The sequence below is a fragment of the Oncorhynchus keta genome, chromosome 21 (genome assembly GCF_023373465.1).
Source record: "Oncorhynchus keta strain PuntledgeMale-10-30-2019 chromosome 21, Oket_V2, whole genome shotgun sequence".
Lineage (NCBI taxonomy): Eukaryota > Metazoa > Chordata > Actinopteri > Salmoniformes > Salmonidae > Oncorhynchus > Oncorhynchus keta.
The window spans coordinates 21,771,428-21,782,715 of record NC_068441.1 but is presented as its reverse complement, the minus strand read 5'-3'; positions in this window follow the sequence as shown (position 1 = coordinate 21,782,715).

Sequence of the window (11,288 nt, the reverse complement as noted above, 5' to 3'; positions counted from 1 at the left end):
ACATTGTTAATGTTGTAAATGACTATTGTAGCTGGAAACGGCAGATTTTATTTTAATGGAATATCTACATAGGTGTACAGAGGCCCATTATGTTAGCGAATCCAAGTTTATAATTTTAAAAGGCTAATTGATCATTAGAAAACCCTTTTGCAATTATGTTAGCACAGCTGAAAAATCTTGTCACGATTAAAGAAGCAATAAAACTGGCCTTCTTTAGACTAGTTGAGTATCTGGAGCATCAACATTTTGTGGATTCGATTACAGGCTCAAAATGGCCAGAAACGAAGCACTTTCTTCTGAAACTCGTCAGTCTATTCTTGTTCTGAGAAATGAAGGCTATTCCATGCGAGAAGTTGCCAAGAAACTGAAGATCTCGTACAATGCTGTGTACTACTCCCTTCACAGAACAGCGCAAACGGGCTCTAGCCAGAATAGAAAGAGGAGTGGGAGTCCTCAACTGTCAGCTTCATTAAATAGTACCCTCTAATGATCAATTAGCCTTTTAAAATAATAAACTTGGATAAGCTAACACAATGTGCCATTGGAACACCGGAGTGATGGTTGCTGATAAGGGGCCTATGTAGATAATCCATAAAAAATCTGCAGTTTCCAGCTACAATAGTCATTTATAACATTAACAATGTCTACACTGTATTTCTGATCAATTTGTTGTTATTTTAATGGACAAAAAAATTTTTTCTTTCAAAAACAAGGAAATGTCTAAGTGACCCCAAACCGTTGAATGGTAGTGTACATACAGATTTGGTTAAATAAAGTGAACTTCTCCTTTAAAGCGGATTTCAGGCCTTTAGGCTAAATCGCATCCTGCTCAGCCCCCCGCCATACATATTTACACACCTCGTTACCCTGAGCAGATGACAAATTTGTGACAGGCAGTTAGTTGCTCACTGTATAACACTGTTTTAAATGTAATTTAATTGTGTTTAAAACCCTATATTGTCACACATTCTATTCTACATATTTAATTGTTCTATGAATCTGCTTCATGAGTTACTCTCTCTTCAAAACAGTTTTAGAGGGCAATGCACCGTAAATAACCCAGCTCATTCTAGCCTGTAATCGGTGCTATTAGCCCAGATGAAAGTACTGTGTTTATGTGAGTTTAGAGATTCGCTCAGAGAACAGGTGATGAGTCTAAATCTCTTAAATATCCCCTCCTGCTCCCCACGGTGCTAAACTTCTGTCCCAGTCACATCCCTACCTGACCCTACAAGGGCCAATCCAGTAGTTTTACCACCGCTTCCCTGACCTCGTGCCTCCTCCCACTCCACTAAAGACCTCGGGGCTGCAGACTGGTGTCTGTTGGTTTTCACCATGGTACTTCACTGTTCCATTATGTAATAACTGGTTCGTTAAGAATCCACTCACACCCACCTGGTTTCCCAGGTTTGCATCAGATGCTGATTGAAGGGTAAGAGAGACTGAGTGAAAACCAGCAGAAATCACAGCCCTCCTGGTCCATGCTCTTAAATGACTGGAATGAGTCAAAAATATATATATATATATATTGCCAAACCTAAAGTCCTATTTGACTTTTGTCACCTTTTTGTGCTATCTGCTCACACACGGTATGATGTAGAACCTATAAGCTATTTTACTTTATTTCTATGTCTTTAAAATCAATGTTGAAATTACAAAAGTGACTCGGCTTTACAATGCAAAGTAACCAATTTTGTAAGGAACTGCTTAGTCATTTACAGTAGTAGAGGTTATGTTAGGCCAGCAAGCAAAGCTCATCATTTACAGTATAGTAGCCTACTGTACCTGAAAAGAGCAGCTGATCTTTGTCCAATCTGTATCCGTCAAATATCACATTTACATGTACAGAACATGTAGGAGCTCCTATCCCGAGACAACCCCCCTCCTCCCAGTCAGTATATTAAGCTATCCAAGGGTGTCTGTGTAGCGTATCTTGGTGAACCTGTAGAATGTTATTGAGGGGTTATCAGGTCAACCAGACAGGAATGAATTATGAGACCCACTCTAACATTAATGAGTTAACCCATCACATCCCATCAAGATGAGCCCTTTGTTCTCAAGTGCACTTACTGTATGTTAGCAGGAGGTGCAGCAGGAGGGGGTTTAGCATGGATAAATGCTATGCCAAGGACTGGAGGGCTCTTATGGGTATGTAAGCTGTATCTATGGGTTTGAGTTTAAAATTGTAAAAGGTGCTTTTTCAACAGGCTACTGCACTTAGGATCATATAGAGCACTATGGACTTTTCAGGGTAGCAGTCTTGGCCAACATCCCTTGAGGGAACTGTACTCACATTTGCCACCCATCACATTGGTTCAGAACTTTGCTAGAAACACATGTTGTGTTGCGTTTGGATGGGTTACCTCAGAATTGAGCACTTCATCAACAGCATCACTGTTAATCATCACCATCAAATGGCCTATTACACAGTTTGTTCTTTGAGCATGACTAGTTCGAATAGATCACAACCACACAATCCCACTCAGACGTCTGACCCAGCTGTGTGTCCATGGCTGGTCTAGTCCCTCTGATTCAGTCCTGTTGTGTGTTCCCCTTCCTGCCTTACCTTTAACCATGGGGTTCTCTCTCCCAATAACTATATCATCCAAAGTATACACACACTCAACTGTACTGTATGTTTGCTAAAATACAGGTTCTATTTTTTCAAATACCAGAAAAGCTATTTTCCTATGTATGATAATAAAGAATAAGAAAATTGAAGCATCATCCTCGTTTTTATTTGAGTCATCATGGCTTATGTTTTGTGGATTTCAAGACACAAAATGATCCATGCTTTCATTGGAAAGATCCAAAGATTGTAAACGCGTTTCTTTTTCTTTTCTCCAAACAATGGTGAGGATTGTGGCAGTGGGTAGGTGGTGGCACAGCGACCACAGCGGTAAGCCATTCCTACAAGACAATGCCTGGGAAGAGAATGCCGTAGGCTCCAGTACTGTGAATGATGGCATATTTCTACCATTGATTCCGCTGTTACAGTGTGAAGGAATGTGGGTGTTCAATATTAGAGAGAGAGAGAGGAATTCTCTCTGCACTTCAGAAGTCAGCCTGCCTGTAAAACTGGAATGTCTGGCTCTGTGTGGAGCTGAGTTGTTCTGGGAATGTCTAGGGAGAAGTCTGGGTTGCATTTCATTTTTTCTTTTTTAAATAGCATCCCCTGCCCTTTTCATCCCCCTTTACAAACCTAGGATATCTGGGTAGCTGTAAGCCTCCATCACTCACCCTAGGGCTTTTGTCAATTGGTTTTGCTTAACTCATGCGTCCTCTCTCCTCTGTCTTCTGGCCTCTTTTTGGACAAAGGTCAAAAAGTCAAGGAGAGGGAAAGTATATGAAAATGTGCTTGAATGAAATGAGACTCCTCCAACCGCACGTCGTTAGCCAAATAATGTTTACAGGGTGGAATCCCAAATTGATGGTTATCAAAACAAATGCAGCTAATTGTGCATTTTTGTTTTGATATTAAGATAAGTAGCATATCATTTTTAAATGTTAGCATGTTTTTCTACTTCGAGAAACAATAGTTGATTGAAAAGTGGGTCAGAGAGGAAGAGGTGAAGCGAGAGTCCCAACTCTGCCAAAAGTCTGTATTTTCCAGCAGGTGCCATTTCTTTTCCTTTGCTAACCAAGCGAGGAGGTTTTGTTTAGCGGTCAAGAAGTGTTGAATTTGGTCAACAAGTAATGTAATGGCTTATTTGCTCGAATATAAGTTTTGTAATGCTTAGGTTGTTAAGAGTGTACTGATATATGTAGGACATGTGGCCAGGGGCACAACTTTGGTTTTAAAAGTGGGGGGGTGGGCATAACCTGGCGGGGAGTTTGGGGGTCCTCGCTCAGACTTTCCTTGGGGATCTAATGCTAATTTCCTGCATTTCTACACAATCTAATATTACCCTTTTGGGGTCATTTTTGTTGTAAACAAGAATAGAATATGTTTTTCTAAACACATACATAAATGTGGATGCTACCATGATTACAGTTCCTTCAGAAAGTATTCAGACAACTTACAGCCTTATTCTAAAATATATATTTTTTTAAACATCCTCAGTAATCTACACCCCATAATGACAAAGCGGAAAAAGATTGTTTGAATGTTTTGCTAATTTATGACTAATAAAAAACAGAAATACCTTATTTACATACACAACTGTTCAAAAGTTTGGGGCCACTTGGAAATGAACTTGTTTTTGAAAGAAAATACTTTTTTTGTCCATTAAAATAACATCAAATTGATCAGAAATATAGTGTAGACATTGTTAATGTTGTAAATTACTGTTTACAGAATGGTCAGAAACAAATGCCTTTCTTCTGAGAAATGAATGCTATTCCATGCGAGAAGTTGCCAAGAAACTGAAGATCTTGTACAAAGCTGTGTACTAATCCCTTCACAGAACAGCACAAACTGCATAGAAAAAGGAGTGGGAGGCCCCGGTGCAAAACTGAGCAAGAGGACAAGTACATTAGAGTGTCGAGTTTGAGAAACAGATGCCTCACAAGTCCTCAAATGTCAGCTTCATTAAATGGTACCCGCAAAACACTAGTCTCAACTAATCAACTAAGCTAATCCAAGTCTATAATTTTAAAAGGCTAATTGAACAGTGAAGAGGTGATTCCGGGATACTGGTCGTCTAGGCAGAGTTGCAAAGAAAAAGCCATATCTCAGACTGGCACAATAAAAAATAAAAGATTAAGATGGGCAAAAGAGCACAGACACTGGACAGAGGAACTCTGCCTAGAAGGCCAGCAAAATCTGCCACTCTTCACTGTTAATCAGTTAGCCTTAAAATTATAAACTTGGATTAGCTAGCACAACATGCCATTGGAGTGATGGCTGCTGATAATGGGCCTCTGACCGCCTATGTAGATATTCCATTAAAAAATCTGCCATTTCCAGCTACAATAGTAATTTACAACATTAACAATATCTACAATATCTGTATTTCTGATCAATTTGATGTAATTTTAATGGACAAGGAAAGTGCTTTTCTTTCAACAACAAGGACATTTCTAGATCCTTTGCTATGAGACTCGAAATTGAGCTCAGGTGCATCCTGTTTCCATTGCTCATCCTTGAGATGCTTCTAGAACTTTATTGGAGTCCACCTGTGGAAATTCAATCAATTGGACATGATTTGGAAAGGCACACACCTGTTTATATATATATAAGGTCCCACAGTTGACAGTGCATGTCAGAGCTAAAACCAAGCCATGAGGTCGAAAGAATTGTCTGTGGAGCTCCGAGACAGGATTGTGTCGAGGCACAGATCTGGGGCATTGAAGGTCCCCAAGAACACAGTGCCTCCATCATTCTTAAATGGAAGAAGTTTGGAACCACCAAGTCTCTTCCTAAAACTGAGCAATCGGGGGAGAAGGGCCTCGTCTGACAGAGCTCTGGAGTTCCTCTGTGGAGATGGAAGAACCTTCCAGAAGGACAACCATCTCTGCTGCACTCCACCAATCAGGTCTTTATAGTAGAGTGGCCAGACGGAAGCTACTGCTCAGTAAAATGATAGGCACTTTTGAGTTTGCCAAAAAGCACCTAAAGATTCTTATACCATGAGAAACAAGATTCTCTGGTCTGATGAAAACCAGATTTGGCCTGAATGCCAAGCGACACATCTGGAGGAAACCTGGCACCATCCCTATGGTGAAGCATGGTGGTGGCAGCATCATGAGGTGGAGATGTTTTTCAGTGGCAGGTACTGGGAGCTTTGTCAGGATCGAGGCAAAGATGAATATAGCCAATTACAGAGAGATCCTTGATGAAAACCTGCTCCCGAGCGTTCAGGACCTCAGACTGATCCCAATCTAACATCTTTGGAGAGACCTGCAAATATGTACAGGAACGCTCCCCATCCAAATTGACAGAGCTTGAGAGGATCTGCAGAGAAGAATGGAAGAAACTCCACAAATTCAGGTGTTCTAAGCTTGTAGTGTCATACCCAAGAAGACTCAATGCTCTAATCGCTGGCAAAGGTGTTTCAACAAATTACTGAGTAAAGGGTCTGAATACTTATGTTAATGTGTTAACCTGTTTTTGCTTTGTCTTTATGGGGTGTTGTGTGTAGATTGATGAAGAAAAATCATATTGAATATATTTTAGAATAAGGCTGTAACGTAACAATATGTGGAAAAAGTCCAGGGGTCTGAATACTTTCTGAAGGCACTGTTTAGACAATCCTGAATAAATCATGATGAGTGAGAAAGTTGTAGACGCACAAAAATGCTATCCTCCCCTGTTATTGTAATGGTGATAGGTTAGCATGTCTTGTGGGTATGATATTTGTGCGTCTAACTTTCTCACTGATTATCATTCACAATTCATTCAGGATGATCCATAAACATGGTAGGATCCACATTAATGTAGAAGTGTTTAGAAAAATACTCCAAAATGACAATACATTATTTACCATTCATTTCTACTGGACACAAAATAATCTGAAACAACCAAAAACAAACAGCAAATGCATCCAACAAATGTGTGGAGTCTCAAGCTTGATGTAGTCATTGTGTGCTATGAATGTGGGACCAAATACTTTTTACTACTTTTAATGCACATACAAGTGGATTTGGCCGAATACTTTTGATCCCCGAAAATGTGCAGGGACTATTTACAACAAGTGCTCTAATTTCTAAACGGTTCACCCAATATGGATAAAAATACTCCCTCAAATTAAAACTGACAGTCTGAACTTAAACTTCATTGTCATTGTTCGATTTAAAATCCAAACTTGGACTATCGAGCCAAAATAATTTTAAAAATCCCAATAATTATGGAGGGTACTGTAATTCATATAGGCCTAATAGTACTGTAGAGCTTTTTTAAAAACGTGTGCACACTATATAGCTGGATTGCCCTGTCCTGTCCCTAGGGATCCACCACCCTGCAGCGCCCCAACTCAGCACACCCCACTCAGCTTTAGGATCTTAGTGAAATATTCATTTCTGGATTTAGGTGTATTAGACCAAGGCCAGAGTGACAACAAACAGTATGGCAGACCCCCAGGGCCAGGACCGAGTAGCCCAGCAGCTAGGGATCACCCCTGATGCAGGCATGTTTTCAAAACAGACTCATTTTGTTGTACAGTATTCCATATAAGGCATCCAAACCAGTGGAGGCTACTGAGGGGGCGAACAGCTCACAATAATGGCTGGAATAGAGTAAATGGAATGGCAACAAGCACACGGAAACCATGTATTTGATACTGTTCCACCTATTTCCCTCAGGCCATTACCACGAGCCCGTCCTCCCCAATTAAGGTGCCACCAACCTCCTATAAATGATAGGTTACACAGTTTCTTCTGATAAGTCTCCAGCATCAACATTTACAAGCAAACACAAATAGGAAGAAAGGAGAATCTGTAGACATGCTGCGATAAAATAACATATAACATGTGTAACATACTCTACCAGAATTCAGCCGGCCTTCACAAGAGCATAACATATGCAAATATGTCCCGTTTTGTGTTTTACACCTCCTGCAGAGGAATTAAATTTCTGAGTCCATGATATTCATATTATCTTCTATGGGTGGTCTTAAACTGCAGTAATTTATGTCTGAGATTATATGAACATAACTGGGCATTCCAACATACGCCCAATTTTTCAGTTTTTGATTTGTTAAAAAAGTTTGAAATATCCAATAAATGTCGTTCCACTTCATGATTGTGTCCCACTTGTTGTTGATTCTTCACAAAAAAATACAGTTTTATATCTTTATGTTTGAAGCCTGAAATGTGGCAAAAGTTTGCAAAGTTCAAGGGGGCCGAATACTTTCGCAAGGCACTGTATCTTGCCAGATACATCAGTCAAATAAAGAGTAGCCCGTTTTTGCACTGCTTGCTTTTACAAAACAGAGAAAAGCACAACACATAGAGATATTACCTGCCTCTGTCCTCGTGGTCCAAGATCCAGCCGGCTGATACCGCCAAACAGCCTCACCGCTCTGAGGTGGCTGCATTTTTTTTAACACAGTGCAATGACAAAACTGGGTGGGGGAACAAAATACAATTTCAGAATGTGGTGGGGTCATGTCCCCCTTGTCCCCAGTGAAGGTTGTGCCCCTGCACATGACAGCTTTGTGAAAAATCACTTTATATCAGAGTTGTCTTGAGATGACTATGCATATTTATGACACAAGGCAAGTAGTAAGCATCTCTCTCCATTGATCGCAGGTGGTTGACGTCAACAACCCACATCAAATATATAAATGTATTACAATAATTAGAGGTAGCCTATCCACCAATCCAAAGAGAGAAATAGGTTGGAGATTGACAGCCCACCGTGCTGCTTTGTGGACAACGGCTCCCATTGTTAGGGTGGAGAGACAAGTATCTTGTCAGTATACCCATGATCTTTGTGGGGGTGTGGCAAATTTCAAAACTCTTCCCCGAAAGACCACTTAACTGTGGAGGAGGATGAAACCAAGATTTGGAGGGGGCGGAGCACAGACTTTTGTCTAAATTGAGAAAATTCCCTAGTTCCCGGCGTATTGCTCTCACCTATCCAGTATTTTCAGATCTGTGAAGGGAAGTGAACAAGAGTTATTCCAGTTATCAAAAACCTGCACATCTTTAAAGGCCCAGTGCAGTCAAAAATGTGATTTCCTATGGTTTATATATATATTTCCACTATGAGGTTGGTATAATAGTGTGAAATTGTGAAAATGATGATAATGGAGCATTTATTCGCAACATGGTGACATTCAACGATACGTTTCAACCGGAATATAGCGAAGAGAATTCAAAACAAAGAGATTTAGCTCACATTAGAAACTCAGGTCCAGCTGATGCCAGCACCAAGAGGGCAGATGACAAACATGTCATGACTGGAGTTGGGTAGTTAGTTAGCCTGGCACCTGCTAACTTGTTCGCAAACATGTGTAACATCAGCAGCTGTAACTAATTTGACTAGCTAGCTATTCAACATCATTGACGAGGGTTGACATTGATTATGACCATGGACGAATTTCAATCTCACAGAATTATAGGCATGACGCAAGATAGGATTCCCAACAGATGTAAATAACAAGTATGGCATACCTTTTCTTTGACATAAAGTAATCCAACAATATGTGCACCGCCATCGTGTCTATTTCCAGTCTTCTCACTCATTGATTGAGACAGGTCTCTGTCATCATGACATGCAACACTTTGGGATGGACACCCAGCTGTCTCGATCAATGAGAGAAGACTTGAAATAGACAAGATGTCAGCAAAGATCTTTGGGTAAATTAAATGATCTGGTGTAACAATCAGTAGCTACAGTTCTCTGCACTTGTGTGTCTCTACACCTGAGACACAATCAGACACACTGAAGTACACTTTTCATTTTACACTAAACAAAAATATAAACTCAACATGTAAAGTGTTGGTCCCATGTTTCATGAGCTGAAATTAAATAACTCAAGCTAATTTCTCTCAAATTTTGTGTACAAGTTGGTTTACATTACTGTTATTGAACATTTCTCCTTTGCGATGATAATCCATCCACCTGACAGGTGTGTCATATCAAGAAGCAGATTAAACAGCATGATCATTACACAGGTGCACCTTTTGCTGGGGGCAGGCATACGCTACGGACAATGAACACAATTGTATTTTATCGGTGGCAATTTGAATGCACAGAAATACTATGACGAGATCCCGAGGCCCATTTTTTAAAGATATCTGTGACCAACAGATGCTTATCTGTATACTCAGTCATGTGAAATCCATAGATTAGGGCCTAATTGACTGACGTCCTCATATGAACTGCAACTCAGTAAAATCTTTGAAATTGTTGCATGTTGCATTTATATTTTTGTTCAGTATTGTCACACCCTGGCCATAGAGAGGCTTTTTATTCTCTATTTTGGTTAGGCCAGGGTGTGACTAGGGTGGGCGTTCTATGTTCTTTTTTCTATGTTTTTGTATTTCTTTGTTTTTGGCCGGGTATGGTTCTCAATCAGGGACAGCTGTCTGTCGTTGTCTCTGATTGAGAATCATACTTAGGCAGCTCTTGCCCACATGGGTTTTGTGTGTAGTTGTTTTCTGTTTCTGCACCTGTTTCGTTTTTGTTCATTCTGTTGTTATTTTGTTTTGTGTTCAGTTGAAATAAAAATAACATGAACACTTACCACGCTGCGCATTGGTCTGATCCTTCATACTCCTCGTCAGAAGAGGAGGAAAATTGTTATTTTTGCATCTTACTTTTACCATATAACATTCATGTTGAATACCCAGTTCTCTTGAGTTAGCATTAAATATGTGCACTTCCCTGTATTTTAGAATTTGATAAACATTCCTTGGATATCAGAATGTCTAGCATCTGTTTGATGCTACAGAACCCTGTACAGCTTACATAAATATATTCTGTGAATAGTGCAGACAAATTTTAAAGATTGACATAAAATATCCATATTTATTTTATGGTGGTTCTAAATCATGTCTCTCCAATCCTGTTCCTGAAGAGCTACCATCCTGTAGGTTTTCACTCCAACCCTAAGGTAGCACACCAGATTCTAATAATTAGCAAGTTACAACAGGCGTTGGAGTGAGGGGCAATGCAAATTGTCTGGGTAGCCATTTTACTGGATGTTCAAGAGTCTTATGGCTTGGGGGTAGAAGCTGTTTAGAAGCATCTTAGATCTATACTTGGCGCTCCGGTACCGCTTGCCGTGCGGTAGCAGAGAGAACAGTCTACGACTAGAGTGGCTGGAGTCTCTGACAATTTTTAGGGCCTTCCTCTGACACCGCCTGGTATAGAGGTCCTGGATGGCAGGAAGCTTGGCCCCAGTGATGTACTGGGCCGTACACACTACGCTCTGTAGTTTCTTGCGGTCGGAGGCCGAGCAGTTGCCATACCAGGCAGTGATGCAACCAGTCAGGATGCTCTCGATGGTGAAGCTGTATAACTTTTTGAGGATCTGCGGACCATTGCCAAATCTTTTCAGTCTCCTGAGGGGGGATAGGTTTTGTCGTGCCCGCTTCACTACTGTCTTGGTGTGCTTGGACCATGTTAGTTTGTTGGTGATGTGGACGCCAAGGAATCAGACGCTCTCAACCTGCTCCACTGCAGCCCCATTGATGAGATTGGAGGCGTGCTTGGTCCTCTTTTTCCTGTAGTCCACAATCATCTCCTTTGTCTTGATCACATTGAGGGAGAGGTTGTTGTCCTGGCACCCCACGGCCAGGTCTCTGACCTCCTCCCTATAGGCTGTCTCGTTGTTGTCGTGATCAGGCCTACCACTGTTATGTCAACGGCAAATTGAATGATGGTGTTGGAGTCGTGC